We start from the raw sequence: 23,835 nt of genomic DNA, 5'->3' as shown, positions 1-23,835 counted from the left end.
GGTTGGGCTTCAAAAAGGGGTACGTGTAGACCAAGTCTGGCTGAGTTTCCCCCAAAGGGAAGACCCACGCCTGTTGGCAGAAAGCTGTCCACAGAGCTCATGTGCCTGGGTCTGAATCCCAGAATGACCATCTCTAAACCCCAGTCTCTTTGTGGATAGAATGAAGGCGATGGTGATCACAGGTCGTGCTGATTTGTTAATGGAGATCCATTGAGACGGTGAGTGTAAATCACCCAGCACAGATTGTGGCGCAGAGTTAAGTGCTAAATAAAGGAGTGCTAAATAAATAATAATTATTATTACTATAATAATTTTTTTTATTATTGCTGTGGCTTATCCCCAGTGTTATTGGCTTTTTTTTTTTTGGCCCAGAAAACGAGGATGCCAGATATGAATGAAGAGCTCACAATGAGGAGAGCTTGTTGGAAGGAGTCGGGGAAAATTAATGATGCATCCTCTATTGATAAAATCAGGATTGAAATCTGGCTTATGTTAGGAAGGAAAATGAGAGCTTCACCTTTGCAGTGAGGGATGGTAGCAAATTAACTGTTTATTCAAATAGCGTTTCCATTGGCAGGTAAAATTTTTTGCTTGAATCCAAGCATGTCCTCAACTCAGATCTAAACAGAGCCAAACCTGTTTGGAAGTGGGAAGCCTGAAGTTTGTCCACCAGGCTCACAGCCACTATTGAAGACCAGTTTTCTCAGCAATGAAACCATGTTTAACTACTCAATACAACTTCCCTGGGCCTTTCCCCATCAGTAATGGTGCATCAGCAATTGGGGAAACCATTCTGTCTTTGGGTGAATCTTACCCTTGGAATGAATGTGCACAATGACCCCCACCCCCTCCTTCTGGGCTCACAGATGGGGGAACTCGGCTTCCTCCCCCTAAGGGACTAGATTAAGAGCTTAAGGAACAGCACAAAAGATTGTAGTACTCCCACGCCCATATGAAAGTAAAAATTAAAATAGTATCAACTTGTTAAATAAACTCATCTTTCAAAATGACATAAAGCTTAAATAGATGATGGCATTGTAATTTCACTTTCTGTGCCCCAGCTTTGCTAGAGGCATGTCTAGTCTGACCATGGAGAATCCTGCATCAACATTACGATGATGCAAATTATGAAGAAGAAATGCCAAAGATCCTCTTCTACACCAAATTTTAGATATTTCTTCAAGTCTTGAGGAAAATACTCCTTTTGTGGTTCTTATTTTTTCAAAAAACACACCCAGCGAAAGGGCTCAGGAAATTTTTTGCCTTCTGGCTTTTTACACCATCTTTTGCCTGTAACATCGGCACAGTTTCTGGAGCATTTGTCTCCCTCTGTCTTGTCTTCCTCCTCTCCACTCCATTCTCCATGCTGTGACCACTTTCTACAATTTAAACCCAATGATATCACTACCTACTTGGACTGTCAGACTCCTCATGTCTGGACCCACCATTGTCGAACTTGGGAAGGGCTGCTTTGAGGAAAGGGGTCTCCTGGAGCCTGGGAAGGCCCAGGATAAACAGCACAGATCTTCTGTAATGCAACTGGTGATAAATGTAAAAGCTTAGCCTTATATTCACAAATATGAATATATTGTGGCATACAACACATAGTTTTCCTGGCTGTTAAAGAAGAAACATGGGATTCCAGAGGAATTTCACAGTTGGACTTGTTGGCTCCTGACCCAGTACTTAAGGAGAAAAGTAATCACTCTCCTAACTAAAACTTCAGAGAAATTAGTGGAGCATGGGCCTGAAGGATGAAATCAAGCTCCTTGGTGTGAACAAAGCTCTCTGAGGTCTGGAGCCTGCCTTTTCTTCCCAGCCTCATGTCCGTTTCCCATTCATGCTCTTCCCAGTGCCCCACACTTCCCGCAGTATCTTTGCTGACGCCACCCCTCTCGTTCTATGTTTCTGGAATATCTTTTAGGCACCCTTATCTTTTAGTCACCACTTCTTAAAAAGCTGGAGGAAGATGCTCTCTCTCAACCTTCCCTCCTCTCACCCAAAGAGCCTTATCTGGCTTCTTCTTGAGAGTGGGCTCAGAGAGGTTAGCTCAGCCCTAAGCGTGAGGCTGTTCATGACCAAGCTGGTGAGAGGCAGAAGCCACATTGCCTTGGCAAAGCATATGGTTCCCCATGTCTTGAACATTAGGGAGCAGTGGGTGATGGACGACTGGTTGCTATGGCTGTTTGCATATGGCTCCTTCACTTATCAATTGGATGATCTTGGACTAAACTCTCTGTGCTTCAAATTACTCATCTAGAAAATGGAGATGGTAGCAGGATAATAATTTGGTAAAGAAGGGCAAAGAGTCCAAATGTGTTAAATGCTTCAAAGATTGTGGCCTCTGACTAAACATGAGCTATTGTCATCTTACGCCCTCCTTCTTATGTGAGGCAGTTGGCTTAAATTGCCCGGTGTTAGTTGGAAAAGGTCTTGGTCCCCAAGTATTCTCACATGGCCTCCTCATGGCCTGGATCCTGTGGTTTACAGGACAAGTATGTTCCAGGGAATAAATTCAGTTCTTCCTACATTTTTTTTTCCTTCCAGAGGACAGGACATTCTATTATACCCATACACAATTCCAACCCTCCCTTTTCCTTGGGGCATGAGTGTTCAAAGAGAAACTGAAGGATGAGCATAGTTTGAAGGTAGAGGTCGGAGGGTAGAGGTCGTAAGAGAAAAGTTCAATGTTGAATTGAATAAGATTATGATATTTTAATTGAAATGTAATTTACATGCCAAGATTTTTTTTTTAAAAGTAAACCCTATACCCAACGTGGGGCTCGAACTCACGACCCCAAGATCAGAATTGCATGCTATACCAACTGAGCCATCCAGATGGACCCCAAGATTATTGTTTTTAAGTTCAAAAGATATTCACAGAAAACGAAAGAAAAAGAAGAGCGCTGACAGTTTGTGGTAAAATTCATGTGCCACTCTTCAATCCTCACTCCCATCATAATCCTGCATGAAGAGAACAGTTATCCTTATATAGAAAAAAACTCGAGTTCTGAGATATTAGCTCACACAGGAGTTAAGTCCCTTAACCATCCCCCAAATTAAAAAAATAATGGCATTTGCTCCTACTGAAATTCAATATCCTTGGCTTTTTAAGACAAACAGCTATTATTTTAGTTTTAATTAATGCAATCTGCATTCTGTGGGAAATAGATGCCTCCAGTCCCACCTCTTTCTGCATATTTAAAGAGACCTCTTTAGGAAGCATCTCTCTCTCTCTCTCTCTCTCAGGAGTGAACCAACACAGGCTGACTCCAGGGAAGATGAAAGGAAGGGACTTAGCATGCTATGGAAAGTTCTCAAAGCTCAGTGCATGGAGCCACACTGTCCACAGGTCAGCAGATAGCACCCAGTGCCCCTTCCTCACACACGCGGAGGTCCTCAGAGGCCCCCAAGAAGCCGCTCTGCTCCCCTTTTGGGCATTCCCTTCTAGCATGCCAACTCCTGCCCCGCTCTCATCCAAGAGTGGTAAGTGAGACTTCGAAGGGACTGGTCGTCTCTTCCTCCCAGGCATGATTTGTTAATCCACTGTGAATAAGCCAAGATGAGAAACCCTGCAGCTGCTGCGCCCACAGGTGCCCAGCTCCTTCAGACATAAACCAATTGGCCATGCTCTAGTCGGGAATTTGTATGACTCAGAGCAGAGAATGAGAGGCTACCCAAGACTCTTGCCCATGGAATTTATTGTGTTGATGGTTAATTACCTTGGCCATCCACGCTGAGGCTTTCTTTCCATAGTCTTTTGCCAATGGTCACAGTTTGCTATTGCCTATTAATTTAGTACTTGTCAGCAGAGGACTCGTGTTCTGAGATAATGAGAAATTGCGATGTCTTTTCTTGATGGAAGAGGTTGTCCTCCTCCATCTTTTTCTATTAGAGGCAGAGTGCAGAAGCCAGTGGCAGGAGAAAAAGCTGCTCACCTGGAATCAGCCAGATCTCCGGGTTGCTCCCAGCTCTGCCACCTGTCAGCAGTATGAACCTCTGTAACCCACTTGGCCCCTCTTCACCTCAGTTTCCTCCTACACAGTGCTGCTGTGGAGATTAATTACCAATGAACAGGATAATAAGGGAAGGCTGCCTGGCATATAGTGGGGGCTCAATTACCGTGTCTTTCTTCTGCTCTTCCTGTGTTTAGATCTGATCACTTTCACCATGGGCATTAACGCCTGGGCTTTATCAATCACTATGAGCACGAGGTTCAAAGCTCTTTTATTGATGGGTATGGGGATATAACAGTAATATTTCTAGAGGGGCTTAACATCTTGTGGGGGAAAGACGTAATTAGAGAGTAGGATGGTCTACCATAAAATGCTCAATTACCTCGTGCATACTCTTGGCGCAGGGTGGGAAGAAATCCATGTGGCCTCTGGTTATCAGGTTTGGCTTCATGGAGGAAGGGTGTGGAATGAGGAATTAATGGGGCACGTTGCCCTGAATGCGGTAGCGGATACTTTATAACTGGTAACAGTGCCTAATGATTGTACATATTCAATGTTTGGAATGAATAACTTTCTAGTTTACAACATAAGCTGTTCAGAGGAAAAGTCAATGTCTGTGAATGGTTAGGGAACAAGTTTTAGGAAGGACATGAACAAAATTGTAAAAGCTAGGCATTTATCTTAAGGGGATTAGAAACAACACACGTGTCCTGTCAGTTCCTATTTTCTCGATCTTGGGGGAAAACTGAGGTTTTAAGAGTGTGTTGAGTTTTAAAATACATTAAATAATATTAAAGGCAGAATGTAAGTATGTCAACAATCATTGGTATGTGGTATGTGAATGACCAAAGTCTGGGAAACTCTGCTGGAAGTAATAGGATTAGTCTCTGGATACCTTTTGGATGGAAAGATAAGAAGCAGAATCGTAGTCTCTCTGCTGTGAGAGGCTTTTACGGTTCTGTAGCCCATTTTCCTCATTTATTAAATAGGGGTAGTTATGGTGCTACCTTGTGGGGGATGGTTAATGTCTGTAAAGAGTTCATAACACTGCTTGGTACAAGTTAAGAGTTCATTTAGAGTAAGAGGAAAAAAAAAAACCATGAGGGTTATATGGGTTTGGGGACTGCCACTAAGGTGGTGTCATACCAGGTCTTTGAGAATGAGGGTTACCCTGCCCCACACTGACACACAGTGATGGGTCAACAGACTGCACTGCGGTTGCCAGGAAGAAATCTGGGCTCTGTCATTCAAACCCTTGTGGGTTACTTAAGGTCACAAGTGCTTTTACTGTAGGACCAGAGAAACCACACACTTGGGCAGCTGGGAGCATACTTCTGCCAAGGTACAAAGAACTGATGTGATTCTACAAACAGCAGCATGGGTGGCTTTTCTTGCCAAGCAAGGAAGTCCCCAGTCCACCGAGCTGAATTTACTCCGAATCCCTGAGCCCACTCCAGTGAGGCCCTGGGCCCTCCGGATTCTTTCAGAGGCAGATGAAGCAATGAACCACATCTTGTCTCTGGGTTCTTTTTTCAGTCAAAAAACATTTTATCCCCCACCCAGAAGCTTGCCGATTTGAATTGGATTATACATGGCTCGTATATAAAGCTATTTGGTTCCACCCAGAGGTAGCTATATTTTAGTACTCACCCAGACTGCATTTCCCACTCCGCTCTATAGCCACTGGTTTTGGAATTTTTAAAAATATCTGTATTTGGCAACACTTATCAAGTGAGCACTCACTGGGACAGAGATGCTGTCAAAGATCTGAAGAAATCAATCCTCAGAGTTCCATTTAGGAACTCAGCCCTCCTGAGCAATGGACCCCCATCGCCAAAGGCTCCCAGACACCCCCTAATGCATATGGAGTTGTTCCCTTGAGAAGCTCCAATGAACAATAGTGTCTAAACATACTGAGAAGTACTGCAAGACAATCCTATTTAACCCAACCACGTTGATAATGGGTTCCTTTTGAATGATAGCCTTCAGAGTTCTGTTCCCTAGAGGACAGAGTAGAGAGTGCTGTCCCAGCCTGGTCTTATCAGCCATTCAATCATCAGTCGAAAATCCTGGGTAACATACCCTGCTTCTTTGCCCTCAACCCGCCAGTCCCCCAAGTCCTAACGCCTCTACCTGGGGATGGTTCAAGAGCCCCTCCCCCTCTTTATCTCTGTTGCCAAAACCTTCGCTTAGGTCCTGTTGGGTCTATTTTGAACATCCAGACTGTTCCCCTGACCTTCAGCCTCTCTTTCTTCTGTAACCCATCGTTCAGAGTTATTTTCCTAAAAATAAATCTCATCATATTACTTTTCCACTTAGAACTTCCCTTAACTCCCCTTTGCTCCCACGGAGTAGTCAAAATTATTCTCAGACACTAATTCTAGGGCAGAGACAAACATGGTAGTTACCAGTATAGAATTTGAAATCAAATAGTCCTGAGTAGAACTTGGGCGATTTATTTAGTCCTTTTGAGCCTCAGTTTTGTCATCTATAGTCATCTGTAATTATAGTATAGATTTAACAGGACTGTGGTAAGGATTCAGTGAGATAATACACATATAATGCTTAATGTAGCACCCAGCATATTGAAAACGCTTTTAGTTTTAGTCCTCTTTATTAATATCACATACTACCTTGGGTAGCTGAGCCCTAGCTCTCCAAACTCATCATTGGACAGACTCCTTTTCTCACAGTTGCCTACGATTCCGTCAGGGCACCGTCTCATCTACCCCTTCTCCAGCATGGGCTGGCCTGTCTCCATGATTTTGCACCTTTCCCTCTCTGCACGGTGCTGCTCTCCCCTCCTCTGAGGGATGTGTCCTCATTCCAAGAGACCTCTTTGCCAATTAAAAGAAATAACCATCACAAAGCCCGTGTACTTTTCTCTACAGGGAAGTCTTGGAGCCTTAGTCTGTTTATTTAGAATCGGATAGAAGTTTAAACCCACTGATTTAGCACAGAAGATTATCTAGTTTCTTTGGTGAGTGGGAGAGGGAATGATGTTCTTAGTTTATAAGGAGATCAGACTAGAAGCAGCAAGGGCAAGCAAAAGCTAAGAAAAAGGAATAGTGACAGATCACTTAGCATAAAGCATGGCCTGTAGGGACCTCACAGTATTAGTATCCACTTTAACAAACACTTACATAAAAGGACTGACTGGGCTACAGGCAGTAATTGACATTCCTTATGATTACTCCCAAATCATCAAAAATTAGCAATAAAAGGTATAAGTGCATTTTATTGTCAAGTGCTTACAACAGACTGGCATTATGCTGAGTGTTTATGTTAAGAGTTTTGACTCACTCTCACTGCGCATAGTGTTATCCCCCTCCATTCTACAAAGGAGGGAAAAGAAGCCTTGGGGTAATTAAGAGACTCATTCTATGTGTTCAGTTGGTGAGCGGCACAGATCTATTGCTTCTAAGGCTAGTGATCCCAACCATTTATACTATTGCTACTTTGCAAGTTTATCATGTCTGACAAATTCTGATTAAACAGGCGTGGAGTAATACACAGTATTTATCATTAATATGTATGATTAAAGTATCCTGTTAGATTGTTTGACCCAGCATTGTTTACATTTTTTCAATGCTGGTGTGTTAGTAAGCTGCAGAATTCATAAGCGGGACATTTCGTATTTCTCTGTTGCTAGATAAAGAGCGTTTCTAACAGATGACTAGGAAACGTAGCTCCCCAAAAGAAAAATCTAATGGCTGCGAGCATATTTATGTTTCACAAACCTACTGTGAAAATTAAAGTTTCAGCCAGAATTGTATGTTTTATTTCATCATAGGAGATTTTCCTTAGATCTGGAGTCAAAGGTGAGCATGTGAATTGGAATGAGCAAATTCAGTGTTCTTCTGGTCTCGGTTTTGTTTCAGAGACAGCTAAGTGTGTATAAACTTGTTTCTTGTCTGCCTTCTTGGTTCTTCTACAAAAGCAGAACCACCCCTGTGGGGGACACAGCCTGTTGCCTGTCCCTTCAAGCTTGTCCTGAGGGTATCACCTTTTAAAGCCAGCTCTTGTCTCTCTCCGCATTCAAGCCAGACCCTCCCTCTCTTGTCTAAATCTTAGCCAAGCATAGCAAGACCAGCTGGTGAGAGCCTTGTCAGAAACAATGGCACCAGACCCTGCTTAATGGAACACTGCTTGTGCCAGTCGAAGCTTCCTGGATTGGAACAGTTGATTTTGAGTTGTGGCCCATTCTCTGACCCATATTGAAGCACTGTCTTCAGTGAGGATTAAAAGCCTTGTGAACTGGAGTAAGAAGAAGCAGAAGAAAGAGGTCATTGTGGGTCTAGAGAGAATCAATACTGTCTCTTTGAAAAAGCTTGTGTCTGTTCCCAGACTGACCATCTGGGGCCGTGTGGCTCAAAATCAGCTACAAAGGAGGAAAAGGGAATTAAATGGAGACAGGGAGAACTTTGCAAGGGCAGGTTTCCAAGGGGGCTTGTTTGGGAAGACCAAAGAGCCAAAGAGGTTGTAGGGAGAAAAGAGTCAAGAAAAGTAGGGGGAAAAAAAAAAACACCAAAAAACTCAGATTCCTATACATACCTGGACGTCATCTGCCCCTCCTTGTGTCCCTAACAAGTGTTTTCCAGATGTGAATAAAGAACTATTTCTATAGCACTCACAAGTTCTCCGTGATTCTTGACTGCCTCTTTAGCATAATTTTACAAAGGTGTTTTTGTTTTCAATGAAATTGACATTTCCAATGGATTCCAAACTTGGAGCTTATGGGCATGAACTCAGAGTGGGGAGTGGGGAGATACAGAGAGAGAGTGGTGTTGCTTCAGTGGCCCCACAGCAAAGAATATTTCCTTTACCTGGAGATTCATGGTTTCCCTTTTCTTTGGGTGAAGGTGGTCAATGAGTGAAGATGAACAGCACTGAAAGTGACCAGAGGAAATTAAGAGTACAGATAGGATTTTCAGGGTAAGACAGAGTTTCCTAAGACCCGTGACTTTGCTCTAGCCTTAGGATACCAAGGAAACCTGCTCCAGCTAATTTTAAAGAATTGGAAAGACTTTTAAGAAAACAGATACATTTCCCCAGAAGGCGAGCAAGCCCTAGAAGTGATGCAGTTCTTGGTCCTTGAGTCTGGAATTAAGCTCAATGCTGCTGTCAGTGGTGAAATTGTGCCTAGTAAGTGTGGTATGGAAGCGGGAGTATTGGGAGCATTAGCATTGGACAGACTCTGGCTCCAGGATGGGTTTGCTCCATGTCTCTGGATGAATCCTTAATATTACAATCCTCAGTCTTAACCAATGAATTAAAATGGCAAAACCAAATCTACTGAAAGACCCATGTCATAATAGAAGGAAGGTAGGAAGTTAATGATTTCATGTACATGATCAATATCTTGCTTTAGAAGAGAATTTCATGCATAAAGTATATCCTCTAGGGTGTCCTATAGCTCTTCTCCTCCATTATATTCCAGAGGCCAAAGGCCCCACTGACTATGAGAGCAGCCTACCTGCACATTTCCACAGGCACCTCTGATTCTCATGACCCAACTAAGCTCACTTACACCTGATCTTCCTCCCACATTCCCAATGCAGCGTCAGGTGAGAAGTCTCAGCAGCACCCTTGACTCTCTCCTCTTCCTCATTGTCCATGGTCCCATACCACTCTTCTCATCTGCTTCCTTCCTGCCATTGTCAGACTCTGCTTGAGTTCGAGTTCGTGGTCTTCCATCACTTTTTGTTTTCAAATTCAGTTGAAATTCACCTATTAACCATTTTATTTATTTTACACTCGGTTGCCTGTATTTTATAATTTTCCCCCGGCTTTATTGAGACATAACTGACAAAAACATATAAACTTAATGTACAACATCATTAACGATTTTAAAGTCAACAATTTGGTACAATCACAGTATCAGGCAACTACCACACCTCTACCTAGTTCCTAAAATATTTGCATCACCCCAAAAGGAAATCTGTACCCATTAGCAGTTACCTTCTATTCCCTCCCATCTTCCATCCCTGGTAGCAATCGGTCTGTTTTCTATCTCTATGGACTTACCTATTCTAGGTATTTTGTATAAAAGGATTCACACAACATGCCCATATTTTGTCCCAGACTTCTTTCACTTAGCATGGTATTTTTCTAGGATCCTTGACATTGTAACATGTATCAGTTCTTCATTCCTTTTTTTGTGGTATAATAACATTACTTTGCATGTGTCTAGCATAATTTATTTATCCTTTCATCTGTGGATGGACATTTGGGTTGTTTCCACCTTTTGGCTTTTGTGAATAGTGCTGCTGTGAACACAGGTGCACCTGAATTTGCTTTACTGTACTTGGGGAGTATCTACAGAGGAGCGAGATTGCTTAGTCAAATGGTAATTCTAGGTTTCACTGTTGAGGAACTGCCAAGCTGTTTCCTACAGCAGCTGAATCATTTTATATTCCCACCAGCAATTACAAGGATTCTGATTTTATAAGGATTCTGATTTCCCCATATCCTTGCCAACACTTTTTCTTTTCCACTTGTTTGTTATAGCCATCGTAGAGGGTGTGAAGTGGTATTGATTTGCAATTCCCTAATGGCTAATGAGATTGAAATTTTCATGTGCTTTTTTGGACATTTTTATATCTTTTGTGGAGAAATGTCTATGTAAGCACTTTGTTCACTTTTAAATTGGATTATTGGTCTTTTTGTTATTGAATTATAATAGTTCTTTATATATTCTGGATATTAGACTCTTATCAGAAATGTGATTTGCAGGTATTTTTTCCTGTTCTATATGTTATCTTTTCATTCTCTTGATAATGTCCTTTGATGCACAGAAACTCTACACTTTGATAGACTCCATTTTACCTATTTGTTGTTATTAATGATTTTGATTACTTAGATTTTATCTTATGTAAGGATTCATTGTCAAATCCAACATTGTGAACATTTACCTCTATGTTTTCTTCTAAGAATTTTATAGTTTCAGCCCTCATTTTTAAGTTACTGATCCATTGAGTTCATTTTTTTTCAATGCTTTTAAAAATCACCCTTATTAAAGTATAATTTACATATGAAAACATTCCATTTTTCATGTACAACTTGGTGAGGTTTGACAAATATATGCAGTTACATAACCACCATCACAATCATGATTTAGAGCTCTTCCCTTACCCCTCAAAAATCTGCTTGCCTCCTTTCATAGCTAATACCCTCTCTGACCCTGGTCCCTGGCAAAAATTAATTGGCTTTAAGTCAACACAGTTTCGTCTTTCCTAGAATTTCATAGAAATGGATTCATATACTATGTGGAGTTTATGTCTGTCTTCTTCACTTATAACACTTTTTGAGATTCACCTAAGCTGTGTGTATCAGTAATTCACTCCTTTTTATTTCTGAGTAGTATGCCTATTGTATATTTGTACCACAATTTGTCCAGTCACCAGTTGATTAACTTTTGTTTCCAATGTTTTGGCTATTATAAATGAAGCTGCTATGCACATTTCATACAAGTCTTTTTATAGACATATGTTTTTAGTTCTCTTGGAGAAATTCCCAGGAGTGGGAATGCTGAGTCATATGGTAAGTGTATGTTTAAGTTTACAAGAAAACTACCAAACTATGTTCCAAAATAGACATATGATTTTCAACTCTTACTGGCAATGTATGTTTCAGACACTGTAGGTCCTCAACAACACTTGATATTGTCAGTCTTTTTTCATTGTAGCTATTCGAGCAATGTGGATTGCTGTTTCACCAGGAGTTTTGTTTTTTTAATTACACTTATTTTTTAGAGTATTTTTAGGTTTACTAGAAAATTACACAGCAAGTAAAGAGAGTCCCCATATGTTCCTTTCCCCCAAGTCCCTTAAATCTTACAGATGGGGTGAGGTATGTGCCCAACTTCATTTTTTTAAAAAAAATGTGGATATCCAGTTATTCTAGGACCATTTAATGGGAAAAGAACACTCTTTTCCCATTGAATGGTCTTTGCATCCTTGTCAAAAACAAATTGGTCATAAATGTATGGGTTTATTCTGGACTTTGAATTCTATTCCACTGGTCTATACATCTGTCCTTATGCCAGGATCGTGCTATTGTGATTGCTGCAGTTTTAAGTAACATTTGAAATCAGAAGTGTAAGTCTCTAACTTTGCTCATTTTCAGTACTGTTTGGCTCTTCAGGACCCCTTGCAATTCCATACGGATGGGATGATCAGCTTTTCCATTTCTGCAGAAAGGGCCATTAGAATTTTGATAAGGGCTGAGCTGAATCTGTAGATTACTTTGGGTAGTATTTCCATCTCAGTATTATTGCCTTCCAATTCACGATTACGGGATGTCTTTCCATTTATAATTCTTTCATTTCTTTCAGCAGTGTTTTGTGTTTTCAGTGTACAGGTCTCTCATTTTCTGGGTTAGATTTTTTTCTAGGCATTATATTCTTTTGTATGCAACTGTAAATGGAATTGTTTACTTAATTTCCTTTTCAGATTATTCACCACTGGAATACAAAGATGCAACTTATATTTGTGTGTTGATCTTTTATCCTGCAACTTTGCTGAAGTCCCTGCTAAGTGCCAGGAAGAGCCACTCCTGTCTCTTCATTTAATTCTCCTTTGATCCAACTCTGCCCACTTTTCAGCATCAGCGCCCATGTCTTCTTTCCTTGGAGTTGATGGTCCAAGCATTCCTAGCTGCTTATTATTCTTCAAACCCACCATACTGTTTCTCAGTTCACCTTTGTGCTGGCTTTTCCTTAACCAGAATGCTTAACTCCTTCACTTCTCTAGGAGTATGACCAACAATAGCAATAATTAAAGCTTGTTAGAAAATGCAGAATTACATGCTCTATCCCAGCAACTAAGTCAGAATCTGTAACTCCAATGATATAAATGTAGATTTAATTTGAGAAACATGGGTCTATTTTCTCCTTTTCTGTCAGGTAATTCCTCCCATCCTTCAAAGTCCAGCTTGGCTATTACCTCCTCTAGGAAGCCTTCACCCAAGTTCCACGTATATCAGTCAATTCTTCCCCATGCCATTTCTTTGACCTCTACTTTTACATTCTACTGTATCGGTTTTCTTTACTAGACTATGAATTCCCTGTGTCAAGAAATTGAATCAACTCCACTTCTACATCCTTTGCAAACAATCAAATGACAATAGGTATTTGTTGAATCAGGCAGATAGCCATCCACAGGAGGGAGACTTTTTATCATTATATTGTAAATGCAGAAATTGGAGCCCAAGGAGGTTAAAATTGTGTTGTAATGACAGAGTTGAAATTTGAGCCCAGACCTCTTCATTTTAATATATATGTGTTCACCTTTATGCCTGTACAGCCATTTTAAGAATTTTAGACAGTGAAGAGAGATACCTTAGCATACTGGGATTTTCTGCATGTAGGCAGCTTCCTATTCTAAAGTTGGTATCTAAGAGTAAGGAAAGTAAGGCCAGAGAGATTGGTGCTGAAGAATTACACGTCTTGGGAGACCAAAGAAATATTTTATAATTTTAAGGTCCATCTGCAAGGGTCAGTCCTAAAGTATACTATCTGAATGTCCTTCATATGTATGTCTGTATGTGTACAGTGCCTGCCCTTAAAAAAAGTCCTCAAAATTTGTCTAAATGAATGAGTGAATGTCTTTCTTTGCACCTATATGCATGTCCTGGTTCACATGTGTACACAACACATCTTAAATAGCTAGATATACCTGTGACGGTGTGTTCTAGGCCCTTGGCTATTCTTCCAAGTGTGGTCTGGAAGACTAGCAACATGGGTATCACTTGGAAACTGGTGGAAATGCAAAATCTCAGACACCATCTCAGACATACGGAACCAGAATCTGAATTTTGAATCGGATCCCTGGATGATTCATGTGCACATAAAAGTTTGCGAGCACTATTCTAAATCATCCCAAGTATACCAGGACAGGCTGTCACGGCAGGTCTAAGCTAAGATGCTGAACGCTGCCAGAGAAATGTTTCAGTTACTTGCCATACCCTGGGATTGTTATCTCACGCCTCTGCTCTTCACATACCGGTGGGCAAAGATCCAGTTTAACACTTAAAAAGGGGAGCACACACAAGCACACAGAACGTGCCTGGAACTTATTGATATTTTATGATCTGGTTTGGCCTTAAAGCCTTCCTCAAGGTACAGGAAAAACTTGCCTCTTTCCTTCGGTAGAGCTCCTCACCTGTCCCTTTCTTCCTCTTTCTGCTAGCTTTCCTCCCCACCTCCACAGCCACTCCTCAGCAAGAAGATAACTTTTCTCTTCACTGGCCTTCCTTCTGGTAACCCAGAGAATTACTCATTTTCTCCACTGCCCCAACCCTATGACTTAGATGTGGGTATCTGCCTGCTCCATTTTGTCCAAAGGTAGCTGGGAACAATGGCTATTTCTAAAGTTGCTAAATACTCTGAAGAAAATATACCCTTTCCTTTCCTTGAATTGGTCTTGGCAATCATAATATTGGTTGGTTACGCTGACACGTTCTCCCTTCCTCCTCTACCGCCACCTGTCCCATACCCTAAGACTTTTTTAAGAGTATAGAAATTATCCGAGGGTCACAGTTTTTCTCTCGCTGAATAATACATTCTTCAACTCAAAGAAAAATTGGCAATTGAAGCAAGCTAAAGATAACCAAGAGGGGTTATTTCTGAACAACAGTGCACTGAGACTTATCATTTCTCTCTAAGGCTCTCTTCTTAAGGAACTGATAAAAGTGGCTCCTCTATCCTTTTGCTAAAGAAGGCATCAAGTGATCATGATACAGATGGCGACATAATATTATACAGGGCATTACATGCAGTTATAAAGTTGGAAAACCAGCTTAGTCAATGACTCTTCTATGAATAGAAACGTATTTGAAGCAAGTCGGAGTCTTCCTTAACAAATTGAAAAGTGCAGAAATGCCCATTCTCTTATTCTCTGCAATTAAATTAAACCTTCCTCTAAGCACCTATCTATCTAACCTGGCAGGAAATTTAAGTTATTAATAAGACTCTCCTGGGGGTTGTGGGAAGGCTGTAGGAGGAAGGAAGTTGTCTTTCTCTTTAGTTCATGGCCCATAACCATCATCGGCTAAATCAAGGTCCCACTCTGGATTTACTTATTTATCTCCTTTATCCCTACCTCAGCTTACATTCTCCCACCTCTTCCAAGGTGCCCACTTGAATGTATTTAGTATGTCTTTAGCTGTGTGCACATCTTTTCTCTGGAGCAAAGTCAGGAAAAGAAGATAAGAAGATGGGTGCAATTTTCTTCACTAGAGAAGAGTTGGAATGCTAAGTTGAGATATAAATTTGGGCTTGATTTTACTGAATCTTTCCCTTTCTCTTATGTTTCAGGCAAGTCGCTGGAGCCCTGATGTCACCTTGCTTTGGGGACTTGTGCAGGGCAGAAGGCAGCAGGTATTTGAAGGCATCTTTGTAAAGCCCAAATGCAATGAGGAGACATAGCGGAGGACTGCCTTAGAATGTGTGTAGATGACACTGTGAATGGGTTTGTGATTTCTACATCTTTTTTTTATTCAACTTATTTTTACTCAGAAGTTTCATTCAAGAAACTTATTTATTACTGTAATTATATGTATTTATTGCTTTTAGCAAGGTCTTAAGACTCTAACAAATGCATTTGATACACATTTCCCTCATCTAATCCTTTAGTGAAGGACTCCTGGAAGTGGGAGTGTCCTCCAACCTCAGTAACATGCTGCAAGGAATATCCCTATACATTTTCCTTTACAGATTGGTTGAGGACTTCTTTAAGATTTATAGCCAACAGCAGATTACTGGGTATAAAGTACATACATATTAATTTCACAAAGAACTACTTTCCTGAATGGCTATGCTGGTTTGCTGTGACACCGTGATTTATAACAAATTTCTATTTGGTCTTCTTCCACTGTTCTTGGCACCTAACTCCTAAAACTCTTGGAATTTCCCCCGTGATGAGGAGATAGAGGTGCCCTTTGTTATGTTATTGAGGCAACCAAAGGTACTCACCTAATGGTGGGAGCTGCCTGCCAGGAGAATCAGTCTAGTGATTAGAGGGTTGGAACTTTCCGTCCCAATCCTCAACCCTACCAAGAGGAGAAGAGAGGGAGGCTGAATCTATCACCAATGGCCAATGATTTAAGAAATCATGACTATGAACTGAAGTCTTTGTTTAAAAAAAAAAAAATCATGACTATGAATTGAAGCCTTTGTAAAAACCCCGAAGAACTGGGTTTGGAGAGCTTCTGGGTTGGTGAACACTTGGGGTGCGGGTGAGCAGTGTACATGGACATGGAGGCTCTGCCCTCTTTATCCATACCCTGCCTTTTGTATTGCCTTCATTTGGCTGTTTCTGAGTTTAATCCTTTTTTTTAAGAAACAAGGGATCTAGTGAGAACAATGTTTTCCTGAGTTTTGTGAGCCACTTAGCAAATTAACTGAAGCTGAGGAAGGGGTTGTGGGACTCTCTGACTTATAGTCAGTTGGTGAGAAGCACAGGCGAGCTTCCATTGGCCAGAACTGGGGCCGGGTGATGGGGGGGGTGCATTGTCTCATAGGACTCGTGATTTACCCCAAGGGATCTGCTACTGTTTTGTGATAGACAGTGAGTTAAATAGTAGGACACCCAGCTGGTGTGAGAACATTATTTGTTTGGAGGTATGGGGGTCCCCTCTCCCCATGAATCAAAATTAGGTGCAGAACCAAAATACTCATCTCCCTGACAATTGTGTGTGAAGATTCCTTTACCCATATCCTTACTAACACATGGCGTTATGTAGTTCTCTAATTTTTTCCCAAGTTGATGGGAGAAAATGCACTTCTCAGATTACTCTTGGGCTGGAACATTGCTTTATATACGTCACTGAAGTTTTCCATTTTTAATTGCTTTGCTATTTTCCTATTGAGTGTCTTGTATCTTATTGTTGTTTGTAGGCATTCCTTACCCAACCCAGATCCCTCTTTTGTTTTGCGTTGACAATAACGTCTCCTATCAGTCCCCCTTTGTTAAGTCGAAACGTTATGTTCTCTAGTGACAGGAAAGAAACCCACACTTGCTGCCTAAAGCTAAGTTTAAAATCACAGTGATGTGGGCCACTTCTGGGGTGGAGAGAAAAACTTTTATGATCATGCATCAGTGAGCTATTAAACATTTCAGTCCAGTGATTATTCTCCAGATATTAAAAGCTCCTTGAAATTCATATATTCAGGACTTGCCTGGTCTAGTCACAAACACCTGGATTGAGGATTTGTGGCAAAGGAATTTATCTCACTGGGATCATCCACTATCGACGTACTGTGGACAAGTCACTTAATCTTGCGACTCCTCAGTTTGCTCATTTAATTAAATGAGCTGTTCGACCTGTCATCTGCAAATGAATATCAGGAGGACAAAAATGGAAATAAATCATGGAACTGTGCTTTATAAACTGTAAAATACTATATCCATATGAGGAGTTATGACTGCTATTAACCATCATAATTATTAAAAAGCATTGCTGGGGAGGGCGGGCATTGAAAACAGTATCACACATTTACCTTTCCCTACATGTCCTCTAGCTTCTCCAGCAGTCTGAAGGCTGAAGACGACCAGAGCCCACTTGCGTTTGTAATCAACTAGGCTATAGAAATGACTTTGCACTTCAGACTATAGATAGGATGACGTACCTCTCAGAGCATCATCACACATCTCACTGCATCATCCTTTTGATTCAAGGATGAATTACCTATTTTCACATGTCAGATTTTAAAGATTTTATTTATTTTATTTGACAGACAGAGATTACAAGTAGACATAGAGACAGGCAAAGAGAGAGAGGAGGAAGCAGGCTCCCTGCTGAGCAGAGAGCCCAATGCAGGGCTCTATCCCAGGACACTGGGATCATGACCTGAGCTGAAGGCAGAGGCTTTAACCCACTGAGCCACCCAGGCGCCCCTCACATGTCAGATTTTTAAAAAAAATCTCCAAACTTAAAAAATCCCTGCCAAAATTCATAATTTGTATATCCTCTATGATTGATTGATTGATTGATTGCTATCAAGGACCATATCAAAGATCTAGAAGCATGTGACATGATTAAGACCTCAGACTATACAATGTCCTAGTGTGAATCCTGTCAGCCAATCCTTTGCTGTGTGATCTTGGGGAAGTTACTTTGCCTCTGAGTTTCCTCATATGTAAAGTGGGGATGACAATGATACCTCAGAGGGTTTGAGTGATGAATATATTGGTTATCATGGTTAAGCACTCGATGAAAGTTTGCTATTATTATCATCATTTAGATCTGATGAAATTAAAGCTCCTTTTCTTGACATTCCATAGAAATAAAACTGATGTTCTGATCGAGGGGTTACACTTGTTTTAAAAAGTCAGGGAAGGGTGCCTGGGCAGCTCGGTCTGTTAAGAATCTGACTTTAGCTCATGTTGATTTCAGGATCTTAAGATCAAGCCCCAAGTCAGGTTCCACCCTCAGCAGGGAGTCTGCTTGTCCCTCTGCCCCTCCCTCTGTTCATGTTCTCTCTCTAATAAATAAAATCTTTTTTTTTTTTTTTTTTTAATGTTAGGAAGAGATGAGTATACTAATGACAGAAAAAGGAGCATTTTCTAAACCACCACTTGGTGCAAAGCTTCGTCCTCACCAGCTCTGTGCTGGGCCTTGCCTTTAGGACTACGGGGCCCAAGAAAGTAGAAAAGTGCTCATGAGATCCTGGTTTCTCTTTCCCTTTCAGTTTTCTCACTATGGAAAAATGAAGCTGAACTAAAACACAGCTCAGAATCTGGGGAGGCAGGAGAACTCAGGGAGAAGCAAGTCAAACTCAGAGTTTGGAACTGGGAATGAGACCTGAAGGCAGACTGGGACCCAGTGTCATTATCCATGGATGACTGGCTCCCTGAGTGGGTTGGGAGGAGACCAGAAAAGCCAAGGAGGGCAGGACTGAAAAGTCTGAGGAAGAGTGGAAACAGGGCTGCATACTGGTAAGTTAAGGCAAAAAAACTATAGCCTCTTAACGCCATGCAGATCTTCCCCAGGAATGTAAGGTGGGAGGAAGAAGACCCTGGCTGGCCGCCAAAATGAAATAAGTTACTCTTCAAAATTGTAAGGTCAGAGCAAAGCAGAGGGTCAAGAAACCAGAAAGCTAGATTAGCCAGGGACAGGTGTGCAGAAAACTCAACCACTCACGTGGAGCAGTGTGTAGAACCCAAGTAGACGGTCTGGAAGGTCAGCAGAAAGGACCTGATGACAATGACCAATCTTTCTTGTGCCTCTGGTCCTTGGTCAGGTACTAAATGTGAGGTCTCAAGAAGAGAGAACAGCAGGTGAGACATTTTACCTCACCTTAGCCCTGTGAGGATACGAGTGCCGATGAACGCCACTAGGGATGATTAGTGGCAAGAGCCAGACTGAACTGTATTAGATGCTACCTGGCTTCTTTTGAGGCTCTAAATATATCCAAAAATGAAATAAAAATAAATACTTGGTGTGACAAAACACCATCAAAAAGATTATAACATAAATTGACTATGTATCTAAATTAAACAAATACAGCTCACTGTAAGTGTTTCGTTATCATTTAAAAGAAATAAAGGGGGTGCCTGGGTAGCTCAGTCAATTAAGCCTCTGACTCTTGATTTTGGCTCAGGTCGTGATCTTGGGGTCGTGAGATTAAACGAGGATGGGCTCCACACACAGCGGTGAGTCTGTTTGAGAGGCTCTCTCTCTCTCCCTCTTACCCTCCCCCCCATTAGCTCTCTCTTTAAGTAAATAAATAAAATCTTTAAAAAAAGAAAAGAAAAGAAAGGAATGTCTTTCATGCTTCCAGGTCTTTCTCAATAGTTCATTTACTGGAATAGCTTGGGTTAAGCCCAAGTTCCTTTCTCTTTTGATCCATTGTCTTCTCCTGATCTGTTTCAGTGGCTCTCTTTACCATACTGCATAATGTCATCTTTTGAAGTTTTACTGTCCTTGTTGCTATTCAAGTTGCCAAAGCCTAGGTTACCCACTGCAATTAGCCACCTGTCCAGTCTTTGTTATGACTGCAATCGATGGTCCTTACTGCACATACTTATATGCTCATTACATCTTTTTTAATTCCACAAGCATTTATTATTGTCATGTGACCCTTTTATCCAGAACTGTACCATAATCAGCGAAGAATAGAATATTGGAAGCAGTGAGCATGCCCTTAAAAGAGTATGGCGTTAAAGCCAGGATAAGTCATCAAAAACCTGGTCTCCAACCCTAGTGAGCTGAAGAATTTGAGTGAAGAATCTGACCAGGCTTTGAGATACAGCAATCAGAGCAACCGATGTGGGACTTGATGGAAATAACAAAACAATGGATCATGTCCTTTGGCTGCCATGTACTTTCTATTCTGGTACTAAATCCTATAAAGCGGACATCTTTATGTTCCTTGTATGCATGAGGAAACGGAGGTCCGAAGGGGTTCCATGACTTAACTTAGCTGTAAGAGGGCTGGGATTCAAACTTTGGTCCAATTGATTTCAAAGCTCAGCCTTTCTCATCAATTCTGTATTGGTCTGTCTGCATGGCCAAGAGGTCCAGAGGAGGAGACAAACATGCAAGAATTCATGTTCAGGCACACTTAAAGGATTTTTTTTTCTTTTTTTTGAGATTGTATACTCCCTTCGTGGAAAAATATATTTTAAGAGGAAAAATCAGAATGGATCGTCAATATGTCCAGAGAATGTCAAGATAAGAGAGGTATTCATTGGAAGCAGGGTGGGAACCAAGAAGTAAGGGAACCTAAAAGAACTATACTAGGCTCTTTAGAGGCTAAATATCAAAGATCTTTAAATCAGACCATTTGTGTCCCTTTGGCCTAAACCAATCATGATAACCCTGATTCTCCTTGCCTGGGATGGGTAATTCTATGATCCCCCCTTAGGGATGAATATGTGACCTAGTTTGGGCCAATGAAAACTTAAGGGAAATCTGCTGGATTCAGGGGCTTATGCGAAGATTTTCCTGCCTGATACAAAGAAAGAAAATTCTGAAAAATCCTTCCACCTCACCCCACTTCCTGCTTGAGACACAGTCATAGAAATAAATGTGACATCTGGCCCTAGCAGCCATCTTGTGCCCATACAGGAACGACAGAGAAGTAAAAGCACGCTAGGAAATAACAATATTTTGAACTTTGTACATCCTCTGTCCGTGGTTGATAGTTTGAAAAGTACTTTTATATACCTAATCTCATTTAATGCTTAAATGATCCTGTGAGCTCGTTATTATGTGTGCTCTGGAAGGATCTAAAATCTGTAGATTTCCCTCAAACGACAGCCAGAACATGGAAATAAAATCACGCAGTGTTCCGCAGCTGGTTTTCTAACGGGTCCTCTGTAACAATCTGAAATCCTTTCCAGGGTTGCCTGATGGGAGCTCCCGAAAGAGACATCAGACTTAGGGTCCCCAGGATGTCACAAGGAAAATCAATTAAAGATCTAAAGCACAGGTTTGAGTTTTGTCTGGAGAAGAATACTGGAACAATTAAAGGTTAGGCAAAACTATAAAGGGTACATACAAAAGCACTTGTTGACACAATTTAGGGGCCAATTACTGAGGAAATGGCAAAGGCTCCAAGCCAGTTCAAAAACTAGTTGGAGTACAGACCTTGACGATTGTTTCTCAGAGAGGTTTTATTATCATTCGTTTGGAGAAATTTCACCATAGCGTTTCAAGTTAAATTCACCACGGCTTTAAATCACGTGTGCCCACATTTCCACCTTTCTGGTACAAATAATTTCATTCTGTTAAGTCTTGAAGTAAGAAAGTTGACCAAGGTGCTAAACATTGTACATAATCAAATGCTATAAAGCGACACTGACCTAAAAACAGCAGCAACTGTAAAAAAACAAAAAACAAAACCAAAAAAAGGTGGGATACAGGGAAAAGATCCTTATTCAGGGGTTATCGTGTACCAGAAACTATATACAACATAATCTAATTTGACTCTCCCAAAATCCCTATGAGATAAGATTATCAGTAATCTATAAAAGTGAATACTTTACAAATTTAATAAAACCAGTTTTCAGTGTACTTTAGGTCAGAATTATCATCCTGAATTATTAGACTCTCTGTATATGGAAACAAAACATGCCAACAGTTCAGTTAATTCAATTTCTAAAATTGAGTCAAATGACCCTGTTTTACTCCTTGCTGAAAAGAAACCTACTTGCCGAATAACTAAATTTAAAAAGAAAATCTTTTAGTTAATTATTTTGAGATTGTACAGTCACTGCATTTGAAAGGATCTCAAACAAGCTGGTTAAATGTATTTGGTTTGGGGGCATCCGATGTAATTATCCTCTTACTTCATACTTGATGAGAGCAGTTTATACGAGTTACCTTATTAAATTATCTCAAAATCCTAGGAGGTATGAATTATTTACGTTTTACAAATGAGAAAAAAAAGTCCAGAAAGGTTAGCTTGATGCCAAGGCTATGGAGGGAAAAAAAAATGGCAAAAGCAGGACCTAAGTCTGGCTCCAAAGCTCTTCTAGATCTACTACTACTGGCTATAATCGAGACACAGTTTTCCTGTAACAGATGATGGGAAGAAATGCTTTTGAATTTATGACCACAAAAATCAATTGCTTCACTGGGTGTAGGATCTGTTAGACAATTTTTCTCAAAGGAGAATTTTCTGTATTTCCTACCTTTCTCCTTGAGGAAGTTGGAGAAGGAGCAAAGGAAAAAGTCCTGGTCTTTCCAAGTGATGCTGGAAGAATCATGCTATCTCTGTGTGTATCACATGTCCATACTGGTAGCCTCCTTTTGATTTTTAAAGTTCAGCTCTCAAGTCCTGTTTCTATGTTCTGTAAGTGCCTGACGTCAATAGAAAGACTTGTGTGCCTACTACTCTCCTCCCCGTCCACTGTCCCCTCCCAAATCAAACTTTGCATCATTATTTAAATCGGCAGATGCGGGCAGACACAGTCTTAATCAACTTGCATGTTAATTTTATTTTTTTTTTTTAACATTTTATTTATTTATTTGACAGACAGAGATCGCAAATAGGCAGAGAGGCAGGCAGAGAGAGAGGAGGAAGCAAGGCTCTCTGCGGAGCAAAGAGCCCGATGCGGGGCTCGATCCCAGGACCTTGGGACCATGACCCGAGCTGAAGGCAGAGCCTTTAACCCACTGAGCCTCTCAGGTGCCCCTTGCATGTTAATTTTAATAAAAATAAAATTATTTGATAGGCATTGGATTAAGACTTGAGTTTGAATCTTATTCTGCCTCGTAATGACTAAAACCTTGGCACAAAGTTATTTCTCTGATCCTCAACTTTTTTATCCAGAAGTGTTTCTCAAACTCTATTTTTTAAACATCGAATCCATTTGAGGAAAAATACTATTGTAAAATACCTTAAAATGAATTACCAGGAAAATGAAATAGAAAACACAAACATATGAAATATATACTCATTTGTTTTAGATTATTAGATTCAACAGATAAAACACTGCTTTAGTTGTTAAGTTTCTAAACACCTACTTTCAATTTCTCATCCCACTGAGGCCTGGAAAGAGTTAACAGCCTGCCATCAGTCCAGAAAGTCCATTTCAAATTACACTGATCTTTAAAATTAGGGATAAAAATATCTTTAATCACTGAAGGTTGTTGCTAGAATTCAATGCAGATAGAAAAATGCCTAGCAAGTACAAACATAAGGAAATTCTCGTCTCTGCCGTAAAATTAAACACCAGACCTCTAAGGAAACAACACCAGGTTGAGAATATCCTGGCCTAAGTGAGTGAGATAAAGCCCCTGAGGAAGGGCACTTGACCTTGTCCCCAACCTGACCTTCCCATTGGTTTTTCTCTCTCTCACTACCTATTCCCTTCCTGATGCTGCCATGATACTGGCCTTACGGTGGAATGAAATTCCTTTCCGTTCC

Source organism: Mustela nivalis, assembly GCF_964662115.1.
Source record: "Mustela nivalis genome assembly, chromosome: 13".
Lineage (NCBI taxonomy): Eukaryota > Metazoa > Chordata > Mammalia > Carnivora > Mustelidae > Mustela > Mustela nivalis.
The sequence above is the reverse complement of the archived record's forward strand: the minus strand, read 5'-3'. Positions refer to the sequence as shown.